This window comes from Sorex fumeus, unplaced genomic scaffold (assembly GCF_029834395.1).
Source record: "Sorex fumeus unplaced genomic scaffold, SorFum_2.1 ptg000141l, whole genome shotgun sequence".
In the NCBI taxonomy this organism is placed as follows: Eukaryota; Metazoa; Chordata; class Mammalia; order Eulipotyphla; family Soricidae; genus Sorex; species Sorex fumeus.
Window position 1 is genome coordinate 1,032,369 of NW_026606198.1, and position 21,102 is coordinate 1,053,470.

The window sequence follows — 21,102 nt, forward strand, 5'->3', positions numbered from 1 at the left end:
TGTGTGAGATGGGATCTTATTGTCATCTCAATCTAGATTTCCCAAAGGATACAGTGACAGTGAGTACTTTCTCACGACCCAAGTGGCCACCTGCCTGTCTTCCTCTGAGACATGTCTGTTCACTTCTTAGAGGTCACATTAACTCGCCTCCTTGATACACGAGAAGCACAGCTTTGCTTCGCAGTTGCACATTTCTTCATCACCCCATAACTTAGCATAAACATACATACATAAACAAACATAAACATTAGAACATAATCACACAAAAACATGCAAGAAACAACAACAAACTACAAAGGTCATAAAGGTCACAGAAACCCATAAGGTTTAGTTAGTGAAGAGCTTGCCCTGTTGACCAGAGCAGTAATATTGACCGTCTCAGACAACGAATTTAGAAAGGAACCGATAAGGATGCATAAGGAGCTCAAAGAAACAATGGAATATACCACCAGTGAAAGTGAAGGAGCTCCCAAGGTCATGTGCCAAGATCCCAAGACACCAAGTGGCTGGCAGCTGGCAGTTCTGCCCCCACCGGCCTGCCAACAAGCTGCACACTTCCTAGAGCCTTAGACAGCTTCCTTCTCACACTGCACCTGAGGCTGGGGTCAGTGTGGCAGCCACCTCTGTGCCTGCCATCTGGTTGTGTGTTGCTCTGGCCTACACCAGAGGCCCCTCCCGCATGTGGTGTTCGTCTGCCCTGCAACTTCCAGGATGTTCTGGCAAAGGTCTGTCACAGCATCTCTCTGGGAACTGCAGATCTGCCTTCCTTCCAGGGCATGTGTCTCTCGGAGGAGTGGAGTATAACCATTCCTCCAGTCCCATGTTCTATGAATGTGGGAACATGGAGCATCTGCCACGTAAGCCTCTCAGAATATGGTCAAGCAACACCAGCTATTCTTAAAGAATAATGCACACATTTAAGTAACTGAAACACTTCAAAAGTGTTACTTTATAGTGTCAAAGAGATAGCACAATGGGTAAGGGACTTGCCTCCCAAGCAGCTGACTAAATTCAAGCCCCCACACTACATAGGTTCCCTTCAGCCCCACAAGGATGATTCCTGAGCAAAGAATCAGGAGTAAGCCCTGAGCACAGACAGATGTGAACTCCCCAAAACATCATTTTATAATACTAAGAAGCACACACGCCAATTATTTTTTGCCACTAATAAAAACAAAATCATTTTGAGCTGTTGTCGGTTCTGATTCAGCCTGGCGAAGAGACCATGCTGTAAACCAGGCACTGCATGCATGGCCGAGATGATCCTTGCCACTCACAAACCCGAGAAATCTCCAAGAACCACAACCAATGCCCTCATTCACAGTCAAGACCATTGGGGCATTTCCTGTTCAAGGAAAGCACCAGGCTTACATCAAACAGTCACTGCCACTGTCATCCCATTGTTCATCAATTTCCTTGAGCAGTCACCAATAACGTCTCCATTCGTCTTAGCCCTGATATTTTGGCAAGTGCCACACTGGAGGCTCTTTCAGGGTCATGGGAATGAGACCCATCATTGTTAATGGGTTTTGGCACATCTAATACACCACAGGGAGCTTGCCAAACTCTGCCATGCAGGCAGGATACTCTCAGTAGCCTGCCGGGTTCTCCGAGAGCAAAAACTAGACAATAAGGTCAGGAGCTTGATTTTATAGTCTTTGGGTCTTGGCCGTTGATGGGATTACATGGCGCGGGGGGGGGGGGGGGGGGGGGGGAGGGGCAGGTGGTGGGTGTAACTGCCTAGCTACTGGAACATGGGGGATCTGGGTGGAGGAAGCCCAGTCCTGATCCAAGCAGGCTTGGAGATCTCAGCCCCAGGTCCCACACACCTGGGTTCCTCTGCCGGTTCCTTCATGCGTGAGGCGCATCCGAGTGTGTGGAGAGTGGTCTTAAGCATGGCTGTGGTTGGGTTTCGAAGGTCTTCAGCTGCCAGATGCCCATGTAATCCCAACAGCCAAGACCCAGAGACTATAAAACCAAGCACCCAAAAGAGAACAACGCAAAGTCTCCTACCCCCGTGCCTGGCTGTCCCCCCTCCCGGGGCTCCTTGGAGGGGGGGGCGGGTTGAGTTTCCCTCCTCGCCCCAAGCAGAGCCCCGGCAGCTGAAGACCTCCGAAACCCAGTCACATCCAATAGTAATACCTTTAATAGCACTCCAGAACAATGCTTGCTGACAAGAGCAGCCCCAGAGCCAGACAGGGCTTCCCTATATGAGGCTTATCCCCAAATTCTGGCCTCAGTAGCTCCCAGAAAGTAAAAACCATGACGGGGTGGGAGGGCCACATCCGGCAGTGCCTGGGGTTACTCCTGGCTCTGCACTTAGGAGTCACTTCTGGACCTGAGTCAGCCACATGCAAGGTAAGTTCTTTACCCTCTGTTTTCTCTCTCCAACCCTAAAACAGACCTTAAAGTAAGAAGGGTGGAAAGTGGCTTTTCTTCTGATTGCAATGAGTCTGAAAGATATTGGTAAGGACAGTCTACCAGGAAAGGAACTTTAGGGAAACAGGGATTGGAAGAATGCCCCCCAAAAACTGAACTGCAAAATGCCTACTAGTTTTTTCAATTCATGAAAAGCATGGAAACCCCCCAGTTGCTCTTTAGTTAGCAGACAACCAAGCTTCTCTGTCAAGACAATTGAATTCTATCATCACTAAAAGGCTTTTGGGTCATGAAAAGACAGAGATTCCTATTACTAAGTAAAACAAATGAATCTGAAAGGTCTATCCAGCATAGGATTCTAATTCTCTCTCATTCTAGAAAATCAAATCTATGGAGACAGAGATTGCCAGGTGGGGCTGGAGTGGGATGGTGTCCGCAATGGGATAGAGAGGTGGAATTGAGAATTTTCAGGGCAGAAACACACTCTGTATGATAGTGTAACAGTAGCCACAATTCAAATCCACAGGATGTACGTGAAAGTGAGCCATCATGTATCCTATGGACTTTAGCCAGTATCTATCAGTACTGGTTCAACTGTAGCAAATGCAGCATCTTTGCAGATGCAGAGAGTTGATGTTAAAAGGGGTTCTCTATATCTGTACCTGCGAATTTTCTCAATTTTGCTATGACCTAAGACTGCTCTACTGGGTTTTAAAAACAAACAAGCAGCAGTCAACACTATGGCACAAGCAAGCATCTGGCAGGAGAGCAAACAGATCCCCAGGAAGACTTAACTCTCTGCTGGTCCCTGAGAAGCCGCACTCTAGACAGAAGGGAATTACACTCAGGGAGTTATATACCTGGGCCCCACGATTCAGTGCTACGCTAGATAAACTAAGATATGTTTCAACCTAAAATGTAATTGGTTCCTCAGTGCAAGGAGGCATAAGGTGCCTCCCCTGCCACTGTCTGGGGTGGAGAAGATCTCACCCCTTCCACCCACAGGCCCCCTGCAGGCACCGCCCCTCAGAATAGAAGCCAGCAAAGGGCGTCTGCAGCATCAGGAACACAAGGTTGGAAACTGCATCTGTTCTTTCACCAGAGCCGTTCCCCAGGGGGCTGGAACAACAGGGTGCTGCACCCCACAGAGGGACACCAGCCACAATGCTCCTAGGAGTGTAAATCTGGGGACCTTGGGGAATAGTAAAAGAAAGACACGAAGAAAAGCCAGCACAGAATTCTCATATTGTTCAGGCTGGGGGGCACCCAGCCACCTCCATTTCACAACACTGTAGCTAGAGTCTGGGGGTGAAGCCAGTACTCATGACTAAACCTGCACAGGAGACAGCTCATGCTCATAAGGGGAAAGGACTCAGGAGAGAAGTGTCCCTGCCCACGAGAAGGGCTGGGGTCTCAGAGGAGATGTGCCTGCTTCACACACAGCCTATAGGAGTTTCATCCCCATACCTGACATGGTCCCGAAGCAACGCCACAACTGATCTCCAAGTGCAGAACCAGGAGTCAGCTCTGAGCATTGCTGAGTGTTCCCGCCCCCAAAAATATCAGAGACATGAGCAACAAACAAAGAGTGCACTCTGGGTGTGAATAGGACCTGAACAAAGCTTGGGGGGACTGGTGGACAGTGAACTTGTGGGGAGACATGGAGCAGGGTGGGGGCCCTAGAAGCAGACGTTTTTGTGAGGGCACCCTCTTCATGTCCTTGTACCAGATGCACTATCAGGGCTAGAGGTCACCGGAGGGTCCATGGACAGTGGCACCAAGGTGGCACAACCAGGGACCCCAGGAAATAAGAACCCACACAAAGAACACTGAGAACAGCAAAAACTTGACCGCGGCACGGAGCAACCCTCGACCGGTGGCACGTGGGAGCTCTGTGACAAGAGACATTCATTTCTCACCCACTGAAAACAGCTGGGGCACAGCAGCTTCCAACAGCAAGTTATGGCTTGGAGTTGGAGAAAGAAACAGTCTGGAGATGAACGCCCATGGCCAGACTTCAGTTAATGATTAAGTCAACAGGGCGACCTGCAGAAGCCGGGCAGCTGCATCTGCCCCCAGCACCAAGGAAGTTCAGCTCTGGACTCTGAACTTCATGGCAGAGTTAAGATCTAGAGCTGTGTCCACACAAGACACGGCAGGGAGACTGGCCCGTGAAGCTACTGCGGCTCTGGACAAATCACAAGCCTCACTTGAGTTCTGAGAGCAGGGTCCAACGAACTGAGGCCAGAGCAGCCCCACAGCCTGGTCCGCATGGCTCCCCAGAATGCTCACCCAGACAGCCCTGGGTCCTGCGGTGGGGTGGGCACACAGTGGTCAGGACACCTGAGCTGTTACCCAGGGAGGGCAGGTATGGAAGGGCCATGACTGGGGCGTCAGTAGCAAAGCTGGAGTTTCTGTCACCAGGAGTGACAGGGAGTGCATGCTTCTGGGAACAGAGGGGGGCCTATCTCCCTCCCCCACCGTGCGCAGCTCACCATTGTCTGCTTCTGAATCAGCTTTATTTCTGAAACTTCCTTTTTCCCCTTGCCAATGAGTCAAGTCGGGAATAATCCAAATCACAGCACCCAGACATTGCGTCTCCCTGAGCATACACAGTCCCACAATCTGGAATCCCAAACGTTCAGTAATTATACATTATTTGGCTTTCCTAAGACCTAGATAATATTATCAAATTAACAGCAAAGGAGTGTCACGGTCATGGGAATATTCACCCACTGTCCACATAAAGAAACGGAGGCTCTGGGGACTGACCTCGCTTCAGCAGACTGCACTGGGATCCCAGGCACGTCTGTGCTCTACCTGACCTCACCTGCAGAGCCTCATGCTGCTCCAAACCCAGGGAGCATGACCCTGGGGCATCAGGGCCAGGCTGACGTCTCCCTTTCACTGTCCACCTTCTCCACGAAGGTTCAGCCCCCATTCTGCACTTTCGCCACAGCTTCTGGTCTATCCAAGAGGTACCTGAGGCCCGGCGAGGAGCCTCTGACAGAGCCACTGTGATGATCGTGAGTCCACCACTAGCTGCAACATTTCTCGCAGAGTCCTAAGCCCTTGCAAACACTCCTCAACTGTCTGTCCACGAGGTCTGTGGGTCCCACTCAGAGGGCACCTGCTGAACATGGTTCACCCCATCAGCAGGTCAGGCCACCTATCCAGCAAGAACATTAGATTTGTCTGCAATACTCACACTTCCTAGTTCCAGGAAAACCAGTCAAACCTGCATTTAGGACCCCTACGCTGTGGTAACCAAAGACCCTACCACCTGAGAGCCACATCTCAGCTCATCTTGGGGGGCAAGGGGACTGCCACTGTTGCTTCAGAGTAAAAAGGGGCATGGTCATCCTTGCTCCTGGCCTTCCTGCCACTGAGCCATAGGGCTGCAACCAGTGCCCTCCTGCCAGTGTCTAATGAAAATAAAACTTCTAGCTACCAGCAAATCACCAGTTATTAAAGACAAATGTCAGAGTCAGTAACAGTAAAGTCTCTGGGAATAACCTCTAAACTAAGAAATTCAACGCCATGAGTAACTGGGGCTGGGACCCCTTGACAAACTAGTAACTTTTTAAAAGCATGAGGTCAGAAATAACTGAGCCAGCCATACAGTCACAGCAAGAGGCTCTGTCACATACACAAGGTGCAAATACACACACACATTCATAGACGCAGGTGCACACACAGGCACACATGTACACACGAGGTGCTTATACACAGACACTCATGCAGACACACACACACTCAGAGAAACAAGGTTCACACACGCACACTCATGTACACAAGGTGCACACACACCAATGTACATAAGGTGCACACATGTACACTTAAGAACACAGATGCACACACTCATGTACACAGGGTGCACACACAGGCACACTTATGCACACAAGGTACATACATGCACACTCGTGTACACAAAGTGCACACACATGCATACACATGTACACAAGGTGCACACACTCATATATACAAGGTGCACATACATGTACACTCTTATACACAAGGTGCATACAATGCACACCCACATACACAAGATGCACACATGCACACTCATGTAAACACAGGCTTAGACGCAGGCACACTCACACACAAAGTGCTTACACACATTCACGCACTCAAGGTGCTTGCACAAATGCACAACTGATGTGTACAAGGTGCATATATACATGCATACTCACATACACTCACATGTACACATTTTATCTACATGCACACACTCTGCATATAGGTGTGTGTGCATACACACACATATGTGCAGAAATGGCACATGACATCCAGATACTGAGATGCTTCTCCTTTTTCTGCCCACTGTGGGGATGAGACACCAGCTATGCAGAAAATGCCACATTGTTCATGTGTCTAAGCACCTTGTGTGCATGGGAAGGCCATGCTCAGGACTGGAGGGACATTTCTAAAAGCTCAGAGAGTATGAAAAACTACTGTAACCTGAAACATTCCCTCAGATATGTGAACTACAAAGGGCTCTTACTCCAACAAAATCACGGTGATCACACTCCTCCCGTTGTTCATCGATTGCTCGAGCGGGCCCAGTAACGTCTCCAACGTGAGACTTGTTGTTACTGTGTTTGGCATATCGAATACGTCACGGGGAGCTTGCCAGGCTCTGCCGTGCGGGCGAGATACTCTCGGTAGCTTGCCGGGCTCTCCGAGAGGGGCGGAGGAATCGAACTCGGGTCAGCCATGTTGGCCGCTTATAAGGCAAACGCCCTACCGCTGTGCTATCGCTCCAGCCCCCAACAAAATCACTTAGACTAAAAGTACACAGCATACCTGAGAGCAGAGTGTGTCTGAGGACAAGACAGAACTAAAGAATGGTCTAGAAATAAGCCATATCCAAGAGTGCAGGAGAGCAAGACGACTGTGATGTCACTAAGGAAATGGGAGCCAGGAGATACCTCAAAGGTGTGAGCACTCACACTGCATGTGGGAGGCTTGGGTCAATTCCCGTCCAGGCAAGATCATCCACTCACACACTCTGGTTAACTAGAGAAATCCATCAGCCAACCAACGACTACAGAACCACACCATCTCCCATGCAACATCAATAAGCAAGGACCAAACACAAATGCGACAGAAAGGGTTGGGAGAAGGCCTGGAGGCTGGCTGCAGGGTAACACTAGTAACTCCATGCCAGACATGACGTCTACATGTTCCATGTTCTTCATAATAAAATTCTGAATTCATTCTATCTTTACTATAAAAAGAAAACAGAATCAGGCCTGGAGAGCCTGCAGTTTTCCCGTGAATGCATGTGTGAATGGCTGTATGCACACGTGAGTATGTATGTTCCAACTGTGACTTATGCACATGCACAAGTATGACTGTATGTGAAGTGCATGCATCTGCATGAATGTGCGTGCATCTCCATGCATGTCTGCATGTGTCTCCAGGGGTGGTGGGATGGTGGAGAAAGCAGACCCCAGTTCCCAGGTCCAGAATGTGCCACACGAAGCCAGCTCACAGCCACAGGGGTCTGTCTGCCCAGCTCCCTTTATCTGATACCCAGAGAACCTGCTGGGAACTTTCCACACATCAAACCCAGGAGACTCACCTCCACACAATTCTAAGGATGACAAGTTCACACTCAGTGCCCAGGCCAGTGATTTAAGAACCACTGCTCTAAAACTCCATCTTCCTGAAGCTCCAGTCATGAAGAAATCACTCAGGACCACTGATAGGCTCCCAGCTAGCACTCAGGATGGTGCACTCTGGCTCCACTGGGCATTGAAGGAGACTTCATGTATAGAAAGTGTGGGAGATGGGGCTGGAGCGATAGTACAGTGGGTAGGGCATTTGCCTTGCACATGGCTGACCCAGGTTCAATTCCCAGCATCCCATATAGTTCCCGAGCACTTCCAGAAGTAATTCCTGACTGCATGAGCAACCCCTGTGCATTGTCAGATGTGACCCAAAAAGAAAAAAAAAAGTTAGAAAGTGTGAGAGACGCAGACCCAGGGCTCAACCCCGGTAAGCCTGCACTTCCTCCCCACTTAACACGTGCAGGGTGTTTGCAGGCCTCCTCAGCAGAAACCTATGTGCAGCCACGCCCAGCAGGCCCCACTGCTTCCAAAGGGAAGAGAACTTCGCAGGAGAATTTGCAAGCAGAAGAACCAAACCCTGAGTCTGGGTCCCCAGATGCTTACCACAGGCTGAAATCCAACCAATCCACAAACACCTTCTGAAAGAAACTAGAGTCTCAGGGCCAGATTCATGACCTGAACCTCTATTTCGACCCCTCACTCCCGAAGGCACCCAAGAAGCAGCCTGTCGAGTAATTGGAAACAAAGGGTCATCTCTCACAGAGAGAACACAGAGACGCGGCCAAACGAAATTGTTCTTTCTCATCTGAAACCAAATTCTTAAGAGTTATTTTCTGTAATGAAAAACATGGATTTTTAAGCCCCTCCACTCATTCCCTAGATGAAACATATACGTCCTAAGGGAAAGAATTTAGTAGCCATTTCTCAAGAAGTTTCATTTCTGGGGTTGTGGCTAAAGACTGTCCCTCTTCTGTGTGTATCACTCATCAAAGACCAATTCAACTATAAAAAGCCCCATGGGAAAGTAACTTGACCCTTACCTTAGCTTCACATTTCTTGTGGCAGGAATACTTGCAGGCTGGAAAAGAGGAGAAAACAAGAGAGAATGTGAAAGTTGGCCTGTCTCCACAACAAGAGTTTCTGCGTCATCAAACTCTCTCAATCCCTGCATAAGTCCAGACTTGGGCAGGGGTCGGGGGTTATTTATTTATAACACAATGCTAAGTTATGACAGACTGTAGCATGGACACGGTGACAGGAATCCAGCTACCCCCATTCCACACCTATCCCACTATGGGGCAGGGGGTTGTTCCAGAAAGCAGACTCACAAAGATCAATTTCTCCAGGGTACATACAGCCAACTGACTAAACCATAAATGTGATGGTCTTGAACAGCAAAAAGCATCAGCATGTGCCTGAAATTACAGTTTTTCCTGAAAGAAAAGAAGCTAGACAATGTCCCCATGAGAATCAGAATCGATGTCTCTAAATTGCGTGTTGTCCTTCTTCCGTTTCCGGACAATCTGAATGGCTGTCAAGATAAATCTACGTCTAAATTCCTATGGGGGATCTTCCAACTGGGCGCACTGTGTAACTGCAAGAAGCATGTGCAGGTCCCCTGCCCTGACAATGCCTACTGAGTGCCAGAACCAATGCGATTTCACAGGACTGTCACACCCGAGGCTGCAGCTGTGCTTCTTCCCACAATGGTGACAGGAGGCAATGCAGGAAGGTGTTGGAAAATGAAGCAAAGGCACCAAACCCCCATGGTGGGCTCCCCTGAGTCTTCAACAGGGCATCCGATATGCTTTCCCAAGATGAACCTAGGGGTCAGCTGTGTCATGAGGGGAAAAGCTTGGGCTTGGGGACAAGTGACATGAAGGCGGCCTGGGTCTGTCCCCAGCTGGGCTTCCCTGGTACAGACGCCAAAACGGCTCCCAGTCTCCTGTCTCTCCTGGGGGTTAGTGCAGTGCCAAGAGGACGCCCTTGGATGGACAACCAGCCTGTGGCTCATCTGTGGCTACAGACTGGCAAGTAGCAGGCAGAGTCACTGCAACTCAAAAAGAGAACAGCTAGTACTGCTATCTTTTTCAAGATTTATTTTCTGAGTTTTCTCTCTATGCCTCTGAGGTTTGTGAGGTTCCTCGCAAAGACAAATATGTACTCTAAAGACAGCCTGTGGGTTGGTGAGCAAGAGGGGCCTGCCTTTGGAATAAAAATAGAAGGCAAAACAAAGGCTTCTTGAGTCAGCGACAAGACAGCAAGACAGCAAGGAGCACTTGCCTGGCAAACAGCCCACCCAGGTTCTATCTCCAGCACCCATATGATCCCTCTAAGCACTATCAGTAGAGCCCCTGGATCACAGAGCCAGGAGTAAGTCCTGTGGACTGCCAGATGTGGCCCAAAAACTGAAAAAGAAAAAAATATAAAGGTTTTGTATGCCAATTTAAGAACACACAGAAAAACAGTCTGGGCCAGAGACCAGCCAGAAGGACTGCGATAGGAGAGGGCAGGGGAGAAACGCCCTTCGGGTAAAGGAGCATTACACTGAACCCTCTTAATTGGGCAAGCCAGACTGCAAAGTGAAGTACGTCATCATTAATCCTCCTGGCACTTTTGCCCACAGAGCTGCTCAGAGCGGCTCAGTTTGACAACACAGAGTGGCGAGGGCAAGGTGTGGATTTCTGCCCTGATGTCTCGGATCCCCTCTGAGGAGCTAGGGGAAGAGACTGCCACCAGCCAGCACCAACTTGCAGCCACATAAAGCTGCCACTTCACAGACAAGACTTCAGTTCTGAGACAGAAGTGCCCAGTGTCCCTTAACACCTCAATTCCCAACACAACAACCATGAGAAATAATAGAAGCTATTGTTCTTGTTGAGCCTCTAATTTGAGGAATCATTTATTATACAACACAGATAATTACTATCATAGCCAACTCATCCTAAAAAGTACTCCGGTCCATGAAAGTATTCTGTGAGTAATGCACAGTAGGCCAGCCGGGGTCTGGAACTGACAGACAGTCTGGGTAAGCTGGTTCATTAGACATATTATGATTAACTACGAATTCACATAAGCCACCCGGCCACTGTGGCAAGATCCCGGTCAAATGTGTGTTCGGCATTTGATCCTTGTAAAAACCCCAAGAAGAAGAAACTGTGAAGGTGAGTGGGTCAAGTCATAGTCCCTGTGGCTGGGCTTTCACTGCCTACAACTCAGGCCCTGATTTCACTCTGCTGCATGCTTCTGACACAACAACAACGCTATAGTTGGCAAACAGTGTCCAGACACGGATCCCAATCCTAACACATGCAGCAGGAAGTCTGGACTCTTTGTCATGGACCTGACATCCTTCATGGCCTGGGCCAGCAGCTCCAAATCCCTGAATCTGAACCCACTTCAGTCATGCTCTGTCTGACCCTTGAAAGTTCTACCCACACTTCTGTGTCAGGCTGCCTTTTTCCTTTAAGATTTAAGACAGAAGTCACCTCCTCCACCAGGAAGCTCCCTAGCCTGCTCTTCCACACAGGTCAGTGTACTCAAACACATTCTGGAAACAGCCTGACTACTCATCTCAAAGTAATATGTGTGTTCACTCTCTTAAATAAGCCAGGCTCATCGACAGATGGTATCCCAGCTACTATAACATGACACTAACAGAAAAGAAAACAGCTAAAGACCAAAGCACCCACATGCAGACACCTGCTGGAGGATCCAAGTTTTCATGGTCCCCACTCTCAGCCGCTACTGCGCCCATAAAGGGCTCCAGATCTTCTGCCTCAGAGGAGCCATCTGACGGTTCCCTCCCGGGTCACTGTGCACTGACAGTTCCCTTCAGAGCGTGGGTCCAGTGAGATAGATACAGAGGACCTTCCGTATCTCATCACCACTCTGGGTGGTGAAGCTGCCAAGAAAAAGGGAGGCCACAGAAGGTTCCAGAACTTGCCCAACACAACACAGCTCCAAATTACAAGGTCCCAAAAGGACAAATCTGCATGTTGATTTAACCATCAGCCTCTCTAACCCACTGCTCTTCTTGGAAGCCAAAACCTGACTTTGCATTCTTCCAGCTTCATTGGGATATAACTGACAAATCTGTATGATTTAAAACATACAACGCAATGATTTGACTATGTGACTACAAGCAAATAAATTAAGATATTCAGCATCTAAGATCTGCTTCCTAAAACTACCATATTAATGACAGTTCCAGTTCTGTCCATTCTACCTTAAGGGCATATGCATCATATAAACTATGTATCTCTGACCAATCAATCTGCCCATTTACCCCATTTACCCAACAATTCTCCTTTGCAACCACTCTTGTGCTGTGTTCATCAATAATTTTCTATCTTTTTTTCATTTGTAGGGTGGTGGTGGTACGCAGGGCGCAGCCAGGGCTGCCTGGGGGTAACTCTTGGCTCTGGACTCAGGGGATCACGTGGTACCAGAGACCCAATCAAAAGCCTCCTGCATGCAAAGCACACACTTAACCTATTGAGTGATGCCTCAGTCTGTTTCCCTTTGTGCACGTGGGCATATGAGTGTGTGTGTGTGTGTGTGTGTGTGTGTTGGGGGGAGGTGGGATCCTGGAATGGAACCCAGGGCCTTATGCATACAAGGCAAATGCTCCACCATTGGCCCACCTGCCATTGCTCCCCTATTTTTTAATTTTTTCAAGAGTGGGGAAAAGGGAGAATAATGAGGATTCCTTCACGCTGATTCTTTCCTTGTTATCTGCTGTCACTGTCACTGTCACTGTCCTCCTGTTGTTCATCGATTTGCTCGAGCGGGCCCAGTAATGTCTCCATTGTGAGACTTGTTGTTACTGTGCTTGACATATCAAATACATCATGGGTAGCTTGCCAGGCTTTGCCGTGCAGGCAAGATACTCTTGATAGCTTGCTGGGCTCTCCGAGAGGAATGGAAGAATCGAACCCGGGTAGGTTCTGTCGACCGCGTGCAAGGCAGTTATCACTTCAGCTCCTTGTTATCTGCATTATGTTAAATTTTAAAAAGCTTAAATTTCAAATAGTACATATTTTCACTCCAAAATTTATATTTAGTTTTTCTGTAAAAATGTATTTGTTACAGTCATATGTTTACAGTAGTGTTCATGTTAATGGATTTGATATAGTACTAAAGACACGTCACCAATGTCCTTTTGTTACTTCTAGTCTAGTTTTTCATTTCCTTCTGTATTTAGTTCACCTAAAATAAATCTTATTTTTCTGGGACTGGAGAGATGGTACAGCAAGTAATGTACTTGTCTTACACGTAGATGACTCAGTTCAATTTACACCACCACAAATGGTCCCCTGAGCCCACAGGAGTGATTCCTGAACATAGCCAGGAGTAAGCCCTGAGTACTGATGGGTGTGGCCACAGTAAATAAGATTTTATTTTCTGTTAAAAAGTTTAGGACTCTTCAGTTACCTCTTTTATTTGGGCTATGTTTTAATAGCTTTTCATTTTCAAGGATAAGGTTCATTTCACTCAGATTTTTAAATTTATAGAAGTTTCTTATGACCTTCTTCAGGAGAGAGGTTAATAGTGAGATCTTCCATTTCAATTCTGTAGACTGATAACTTGTCTCATATCTTTTAATCCTTTTTTTATTCTTGTTAAGAGCTTCAGCAACCGTGCTGGTATTTCAAACAATGGTTTGAGTTCGTTAACTTTCTCTATAGCTTTTTTTTTCGATTTTGATTTCTATTAAGTTTCTAATTTCATTTTTCTGAAGTATATTATGCTCTTTGTTTTCTAGATATTTTTACTATTTTTAACGAAACAATCATGATTTACAACAATTCACAGCCATGTTCTAGATTTACAATGATAATGCACCACACCCATCACTAGTTAATATCCCTTTTCGTGCCTGTCCCTGCCTTTGTCACTTCTGGTCCAGAGACAGTTTCAGAGTCTGATCTCACTGGTCACTGCAACTCTCTCACTTCTTCTACATACTCCATATAGAAGTGACATCATCTGTTATTCCTTGCTCTCCTGCTAACTCCATTCACTGAGCATGACACCCTCTACTTTAATCAAGTTGCGGCAAAATGAATGGTCTCATTTTTTCTTAAAGTTGAATAGTGTTCCAAAGTGTAAATATATGCAATGTCTTTATCCACTTATCTGTCATAGGGCATCTGAGTTGTTTGCAGACCTTGGCTGTTATAGATAGAGCTTCAATGAACTAGGTATGCTGTGTCTTCACAGATTAATGCTTTTGTGTACTTGGGATAAATGCCAATGAGTGTATCATATGAAAGTTCTACTTTAAAATTCTCACCACATGTTCCTTTTCCACCGCATTCCTACCAGCACTTGTTCTTAATTAGCATTTTTGAAATAGGGCATTCTCCCCAGTGTGCAATAGTGCCCTATTGCCTAGATTTGCACTGCCATGATAATCAAGGACAACGAACATGTTTACGTTTGTACTCATTTTTGAGGGAATGTCTATTCATCTCCCCTTCCCATTTTGTTGCTGCTGAGGTTCTGTGCTTTACATAGCTTGGATTGTTTTATAAATGTTATTTTTATAAAGTTGTTCACAATAATTGATAACGTTCAATATTCTAATACCATCCCACCACCATTACACCTCCCCACCACCATTATTTCCAATTTCCACAACCACCACCCAAGCCGGCCCTCAATAGCAGAGCCCTAAATAATTTATTTTCTTGTTATGAAATATTTGCTAAAAATCATAAAAGAAAAAGTTTCCTTAAAAGAAAGTGTGTGAAGCAATGGAGTACTATGTAGCTCTTAGAAAAGATGAAGTCATGAAATTTACATACAAGTGGTACAACATGGAAAGTATCATGCTAAGCGAAATGAGTCAGAAAGAGAGGGATAGACATAGAAAGATTGCATTCATCTGGGGGATATAAAGCAACAAAATATGAGATTAATACCCAAGAATAGCTGAGATCAGCACCAGGAGGATTACTCCATAGCTTAGTGGCCAGTCGGGCATTCTAGAGGAAAGGGCAACTCAGACAGAGAAGGGAACACCAAATAAAGGGTGTTTGGAGGACCCTCCCAGGAGGGGAGATGCATGTCGAAAATGGACTATGGACTGAACATGTTTGCCACTCAATGCCTCTTTTGCAGACCACAACACCCAAAAGGAGAGAGAGAACACAGGGGATTGCCCTGCCACAGAGGCAGGGGGGGATGGGGGGATGGGGGTGGGGGGACATTATCCATGGTGGTAGAAAATGGGCACTGGTGGAGGGATGGGTATCTGATCATTGTATAATCAAACCCAAGCACAAAAAATTGTAAATCTACAACTGTACCTCATGGTGTTTCATTAATTAAAAAAAAAATAAAATAAAATAAAAATAAAAAAAAAAAAAGAAAGTGTGTGAAGACTGGTATATCTTACCCTGGATCCATAAGCCCTTTGCATAAGAGATTACTAACATGTTACAGGTTAAGCCTTGTGTGCTAATATATAGTTGTTTTGTTTTGTTTTATTTTGTTTTGTTTTGTTTTAATTGAGATTGGCTGCCTTCTACCTTACCTCCCATCCAATGTGATGTGCTACTCCTGGTACATCAGCAGAGTATGAAATGTCAAGCAGCTGCATTTGCAGCCTTGCACTAAAGTATTTCTAAAATTTTAAATAAGGTGATACAGTCGTAATTACATCTTTAACTGGATGGAATCTTTGAAGTCCAGAGGGATCTCCGCAGCTTGTTGATCTCTTTCGAGATTTACTTGTGCATCTCTGGATCATGGCCGTTAATGAGTTATATGGCACCAGAGGCGTTCATAGGTGTGATAGCCAAGCTCCCAGAAGAACAGGGAGATGGGGGAAGGCCACCCATCCACAACTCTGTGAGAGCCTGGAGACTGCAGTCACAAAACCTGCTCATGGATGAGGCTTACCCTGAGCCTGTGGAGATAGGCCACGAGCATGGTGGTGATTGGGTTCTGGATGTTTTCAGCTGCTGGAGCTCTGTTTGGGCGGGTGGTGGGCTCACCCACCTCCCTCTGGGATGCCCTGGATGAGACTCGGCCTAACATGATTGGAGGCATCTTTGCAGCTTGTTGATCTCTTCTGAGATTTATCTGTGAGTTTCTCTATATATTGATTTAAGCTCTCTTAAATCGGGATGGGCAAATTTTTTTTCCCATTCACAACTGGGAGCCTTTTTTTTTTTAGCTGGTTTTTTGTTGTTTCTGTTATTTTGGGGATTTTTTGTTTGTTTGTTGGTTTGGGTGGGTTTTTTTTAGTCCAAAACCTTTTGTGTTTTTACAGTCCTTTTTTCATTCATTCAGTTATAATGAATATCTTTACTTTTTAATGGTGATAGTTTAGGGAACATAGTTGTAATATCATTAGCATTTACAAATTTAAACAGCAAAGAGATGAAGACCCTCCACCACTGTCCTTATGGTGCACTTGTCTTGCTTTTCTTTGTCAGTGGAGCTGAATCATTAAAAACAACTCCAAAGTCAGATCATGGAGTGTTCTGACCCAACTCTCTTCAGTGCCTTCTCTGGACTGGGATCTAATGAGGTTTTTAATCCATTTTGAATCAATCTTTGTGTATGGTGTGAACTAGAGATCTTTTCTGAGTTTTTCATCAGCTGACTGTGCAAAAAAATTCATCACCAAGATTAGTGCCATGGATCTTTCCCTTATTTATACATTCACTCTCCTTCTATTCCTTTCCTTTCTTCCTGTGCCATCTTGTGCATCATGTTTTATAAAACCCCTGTCTCTCCTTACTTTTTCACATAAGAGTCTCAGGGTTTCAGGTCTTTACTCAAGTTCCAGTTATTTTTAGTGTAATATAATATCTGAGTCCAGCTTCATCCTCTGTATGAATATCTAGTTTCCTCTACATGTGAACATCCAGTTTGTCCAACATGATTTTTGAAGCATGGGTTTTTCCACATCAGTGTCTCTAGATCTTTAGCATTAGTTATGATTTTATAATAATGATAATAATTTCATAATAGAAAAGATGTAATTTTAAATTTTCATATAATAATATAACTTATATTAATATAACATAATATATAACATATGACATACTATATTATATTAATATAACATATAATGATCATAACATAGATCATTATAATTATGAAATTGTTCTATACTTTAACATATGGTATACAACATATAATCATGACACAAATATATGCCATGATATAATTATATTTATTATAATGCAATGCTGCTACATTATAGCTTTATGTAATTTTATGTATGTTTTTTATCTATCATAATAATTTTTCAATAAAATGTAAATTTCTGTGGACAGAGCAATAATAGTACAGAGGGTAGTGAACTTTCCTTGTACCCAGGGTTCGATTCCCAGCATCCTATATGAACCGCTGAGCACACTGCCAGGAGTGATTCTTGAGTAAGGAGTAACCCCTGATATTGCCAGGTGTGGTCCAAAAACAAAAAAACATAAAATAAAATAAAATTCTGTCATGCAATAAACCGAATCAGAAATAAAAAGGGGGACATCCAACAGAAACCAAACAAAATTCAAAAGATTATCAGAGACTTTGAAAGTCTGTATGCCATGAAATAAGAGAACCTAGAAGAAATGGATAAATTCCTGAATTCCTATAATCTCCAAGAGTGAACCAGGAAGACATGTAATACCTGAATAAACCCACGAGTATCAAGGTAATTGAAACTGTAATCAAAAGTCTCCCCAAATACAAAAGTCCAGGTCCAGATGGATTCACTAGCAAATTCATCCAAACACTTAACAAGGACCTGTTGCCATTTCTTCTCAAGCTTTTCCAGGAAACTGAAGAAACAGGAACTCTCTCAAACAGTTTCTATGAGGCACATATCTCCCTAATGCCAAAAGCAAACAAAGACACCACTGACAAAGAAAACTACAGGCCAATATCCCTGATGAACATGGATGAGAAGATCCTCAACAAAATATTAGCAAATAGAATCCAGTAACTCATCAAAAAGATATACACCACAACCAAGTGGGATTCATCCTGGGGATGCAAGGATGGTTCAACATTCAGAAATCAATCAACATAATCTATCATATCAACAAAAGAACAGATAAAAACCATATGATCATATCAATAGATGCCGAGAAAGCAGATGACAAGATCCAGCACCTGTTTATGATAAAAACTCTCACCAAAATGAGTATAGAAGGAACTTTCCTCAACATAGTCAAAGCCATCTACCACAAAACTATGGCAAGCATTATCCTCAATGGGGAAAAACTAAGGGCCTTTCCTCTAACTAAGATCAGAGACAAGACAAGGATGACCACCCTCACAACTTCTGTTCAATATAGTACTGGAAGTACTTGCAATAGTGGTTAGGCAAGAAAAAGATATTAAGGACATCCAGATAGGAAAGGAAGAACTCAAGCTCTCTCTATTCGCAGATGATATGATACTTTATTTAGAGAACCCTAAAGCTTCTACCAAGAAACTTCTAAAAACAATAGACTTGTACAGTAAAGTCACAGGCTATAAAATCAATACCCAAAAGTCCTTGACCTTTCTATACACAAATAACGAGACAGAGGAATATGAAATGAAAAAAGCAATCCTGTTTACAATGGTGCCCCAGAAAATCAAGTACCTCAGAATCAGCTTAACTAAGGAGGTAAAGGACTTCTACAAAGAAAACTACAAAATGCTACTTCATGAAATAAAAGAGGACAAGAGGAAATGGAAACATATCCCCTGCTCATGGATTGGGAGAACTAACATTGTCAAAATGGCAATACTCCCCCAAGCACTATACATATTCAATGTGATTCCTATAAGGATACCCATAAAGTTCTTCAAAGAAATGATCAAACACTCCTGAAGTTCATATGGAACAACAAGCCCCCAAGAATAGCTAAAGCAATTCTTGGAAAAAAAGAAGAAGGGAGGCATCACCCTCCCCAACCTCAAACTCTACTACAAAGCAGTAATAATTAAAACAGCATGGTACTGAAACAAAGGAAGAGCTGCAGACCAACGGAACAGGGTGGAATATCCTTACACACAACTCCAAATACATGAACATCTAATCTTTGACAGGGGAGCAAGAAATATGGAGTGGAGCAAAGAAAGCTTCTTTAACAAATGGTGCTGGCATAATTGGACAACCACATGCAAAAGAATCGACTGAGACCTCGACTTAACACCATGCACAAAAGTCAGATCAAATGGATTAAAGACCTCAACACCAGACCAGAATCCATAAGGTACACTGAAGACAAGGTTGACAAAACCCTCCATGAAATTGAAGCTAAAGGTATCTTCAAAGATGACACTCCACTGACCAACCAAGTGGAAACAGATTAACAAGTGGAACTATATTAAACTAAGAAGCTTCTGCACCTCAAAAGATACAGTGACAAGAATACAAAGACAATCTACAGAATGAGAAAGGATATTCACCCAATAGCCATCTGATAAGGGATTGATATTAAGGATATATAATGCACTGGTTGAACTACAAAAGAAGAAAACATCCAACCCCATCAGAAAATAGGGCGATGAAATGAACAGAAACTTTCTCAAAGACAAAATGAAAATGCCCAAAAGGCACATGAAAAAATGCTGTTCATCACTAATCATCAGGGAGATGCAGATCAAAACAACTATGAAATATCACCTCACACCAGAGACTGGCACACATCCAAAAGAACAAAAGCAGCCGGTGTTGGCGTGGATATGGGGAGACAGGGACCCTCTTTCACTGCTGGTGGGAAAGCTAACTGGTTCAGCCCTTTTGGAAAACAGTATGGACAATTCTCAAAAAATTAGAAACTGACACGACATTACCATTTGACACGACAATACCATTCTGGGAATATATCCTGGAGATGCCAAAGTATAGTCAAAATGACATCTGCACGTGCATACTTATTGCAGCACTGTTTACAATATCCAGAATCTGGAAAAAACCCGAGTACCTGAGAACAGATAACTGGTTAAAGAAACTGGTACATCTACACAATGGAATACTACGCAGCTGTTAGAAAAGATGAAGTCATGAAATTTGCATATAAATGGATCAACATGGAAAGTATCATGCTATGTGAAATGAGTCAGAAAGAGAGGAACAAAGGAATAGAAAGACTGCACTCATCTGTGGTATATAAAGTAACAGAATAAGAGACTAACACCCAAGAATAGTAGAGATAATTACCAGGAGGTTTGCACCACAGCTTGGAAGCCGTTCTCAGATGCTGGGGGGAAAGGCAGCTCAGACAGAGAAGGGAACACCAAGTAAAGGGTGTTTAGAGAACCCGCTTGGGATGGGAGATATGTGCCGAAAGTAGACTATAGACCGAACACAATTGCGCCACTCAATACCTCTATCACAAATCACAACACCCAAAAGGAGAAAGAGAACAAAAGGGAATGCCCTGCCACAGAGACAGGGGGGAGTGGGGGAAGTGGGGTGGGGATGGTGGGAGAGATACTGGGATCATTGGTGATGGAGAATGGGAACTGGTGGAGGGATGGGTACTCGATCATTGTATGACTGAAACGTAAGCATGAAAGTTTGTAAATCTGTAACTGTATCTCATAGTGACTAATAAAACATTTTTTTAAATTCAGTCATGAATTATTATATTATCCATGGCTTTGTTTTAAGGATTCATTATTTGTTTCACTGACTTATATGTCTACTTATAAACAATAGCTTAGAAAATTGGGAGTTGTAATGCCTCATTTTATTATCTTTCAAGATTTAAAGATATTGAAATCTTTGATTATTATGTCTTTTGTGGGTCCACACAAATTTTAAGGCTCTTTTTCTAAAAGGAGAAACACTGTTAAAATTCTGATAGATTGCATTGAACTTATAAGTAACTTTGGTAGGATAATCATTTTCATAATATTAAATATTTTAATTCAGGAATACAAGTTAGCCTTCAATTAATTGCATCTTCAGTTTCTTTTATCAATGTCATATAGTTTGTGGCGAACAGATCTTTCATCTTGGTATTTATTCCTAAATACTTTACTTTTTTTATGCTATTGGAAATTAGGCTGGAGCGATAGCACAGCAGTAGGGCATTTGCCTTGCTTGCAGCCAGCCCAGCCGATCTAGGTTCGATTCCTCCGCCCCTCTCGGAGAGCCTGGCAAGCTACCGAGAGTATTCAA

General features: G+C 44.5%; 1 protein-coding gene across 1 annotated transcript in view; it reads right to left on the bottom strand.

Moving 5' to 3' along the window:
- LOC130015911 (tensin-3-like) overlaps positions 1 to 21,102 on the bottom strand; it is a 264,718-nt gene that overhangs the window by 185,697 nt on the left and 57,919 nt on the right. The window contains exon 3 of the mRNA XM_056106653.1: positions 8,996 to 9,033. The gene's annotated coding sequence lies outside the window, so the exon portion shown is untranslated. The remainder of the gene's footprint in view (positions 1 to 8,995; positions 9,034 to 21,102) is intronic.